A 2,351-nucleotide genomic window follows, 5' to 3' on the forward strand; every position below is an offset into this window, starting at 1 on the left:
TTACATTGGTGCGCTACATTGGTATAGTGGAATTTAAATGTTACATTGGTGCGCTAAATTGGTATAGTGGATTATAAATGTTACATTGGTGCGCTACATTGGTATAGTGGAATTTAAATGTTACATTGGTGCGCTACATTGGTATAGTGGAATTTAAATGTTACATTGGTGTGCTACATTGGTATAGTGGAATTTGAATGTTACATTGGTGCGCTACATTGGTATAGTGGAATTTAAATGTTACATTGGTGCGCTAAATTGGTATAGTGGATTATAAATGTTACATTGGTGCGCTACATTGGTATAGTGGAATTTAAATGTTACATTGGTGCGCTACATTGGTATAGAGGAATTTAAATGTTACATTGGTGCGCTACATTGGTATAGTGGAATTTAAATGTTACATTGGTGCGCTACATTGGTATAGTGGAATTTGAATGTTACATTGGTGCGCTACATTGGTATAGTGGAATTTGAATGTTACATTGGTGCGCTACATTGGTATAGTGGAATTTGAATGTTACATTGGTGCGCTACATTGGTATAGTGGAATTTGAATGTTACATTGGTGCGCTACATTGGTATAGTGGAATTTAAAATTTGTTTGCAACAAATAAATTAAATGAGAATGAAAAATGTGATCATAATATTTTGCTTTGGGGTTTTTTAAAAGATGGTGAAACATTTTCCCGTTTGTTACCTGGATAAAATACATTTTCCCGTTTGTTACCTGGATAAAATACATTTTCCCGTTTGTTACCTGGATAAAATACATTGTCTTACATATTTTGAATGGAACTTGGAATGAGACAATTTAGGAAGCATTTAGCAGCCTCTCACGCTGATTTTGTATAGCCTATATAAACGAATACATCACAATCTGCACATACTATGTTGCTTTTATTAATCCAGAACTGCATGCTACAGATACTGTACAGTATGAACATGTAATTCATTACAAAAAAATTGTACGGTTTTTAAAAACCATTTTTGAAATTAAAATCGGAAGAAGAGCATAAAACCGAACGGTAACATCACAGCTGTTAGAAACATTCAAAGTATTCACAAAAAAATGTTATAGTTAGCATCTTAATAAACCAGAGAAAAACCAGAGACAGATTTACAACTGTTTCATGTCAAATACATTGGCACTCAATGAATGATGAGCTTTTCAGCTTTATGTAGTTTTTTTGTTTTTATTTTTTATTTTTTGAAACATCAACATGCCTATTTTTATTATTGAATTGCTACCTACCTATATGTAGCAAATGTACATAAAAGTGGCAGTTGTTTCCTTTATAGTTTAGTCTAATATACAGGATTTGGCCCTCGGGGGTAGATTTTTTTGTACCTCATTGTTTTCAAATGCTGCCCAGTCAACTGTCTACCAAATACACCTGTTATAGATGACAATAAAACTACATACATACCTATCTATGTAACATCACATCAAAACATGAGGAACAAAAAAATACAGCATCAAAAACAAGGGAGGCATTAGTTGCTGGGAATTTTGGCACATCAATTTGTACACGTTCTACAGTCTCAATGAGCAGGTTTTTTTCGGCTGTGTTCCATAATTTACAGAATGCTGTTGGTCAAACAGCGCAAGTCGATTTCCCTTGTTAATTTCAAGTCTTCTCATAATGGCTTTTAAAGCAATTGTGATTGTTTTGTTGTTTTTTTGTACAATATTGATCCTTTAAATGCAGCTAAAAAAATGTTAATTTGGTGGCCACTGAGTTTCATACAGCAAAACAAAAAAATATAAATTTATATATAAACTTAAAAACCTTGTACAAATGATATATATATAAGATGCTTACGCTAAGAAAAGAAAACTTTATACAATGCATCAAGAAATGGGAAACAGATTTTTGATTGTAAAAGGACAACATACATATATAACACAAGCAATTTCTAAGCAATAAATACTACTGGTCCAATGGCTCTGATATATTCAACCCCACCCACCCAAATTTTCCATGTAGTATCCCCTTCCCCCATAATGACCACCACCCTGGAACGAGGCATATTAACACATTTGTTCAGTTTAACCCTTTGTTTTTTTCTGTACAATTCAACATTAACAAGTAACATCACAATAAAAGGTTGTTTCACAATAGAGTGGCACTACATTCAATGTGCCCTGAAGGTTAAAAACTAGATGTAAAATGATTGGTTCGCAAGCTCGTATTTAATACAAATAATAAAGAACCAACTCCTTCTGTGAGGGCTGCTTCAAAATTGCTTGTTTTCATTTTCTTTTTATTTTCTTCTTCTTCAAGTCAGTCTTTTCATAGTAACCTATCAGAACTACATAAACAGTTATGTATTTTTTTTTTCTCATA

At 32.8% G+C, this 2,351-nt stretch overlaps 1 protein-coding gene across 24 annotated transcripts in view; it reads right to left on the minus strand.

The window, feature by feature from the left end:
* Window positions 1–881: 881 nt before the first annotated feature.
* TCF7L2 (transcription factor 7 like 2) overlaps window positions 882–2,351 on the minus strand; it is a 338,204-nt gene continuing 336,734 nt past the window's right edge. For all 24 annotated transcript variants that reach the window (XM_053692726.1, XM_053692729.1, XM_053692728.1 and 21 more), the window contains one exon: window positions 882–2,351. This exon is cut by the window's right edge and continues 699 nt beyond it. The gene's annotated coding sequence lies outside the window, so the exon portion shown is untranslated.

This window comes from Bombina bombina, chromosome 9 (assembly GCF_027579735.1).
Source record: "Bombina bombina isolate aBomBom1 chromosome 9, aBomBom1.pri, whole genome shotgun sequence".
Lineage (NCBI taxonomy): Eukaryota > Metazoa > Chordata > Amphibia > Anura > Bombinatoridae > Bombina > Bombina bombina.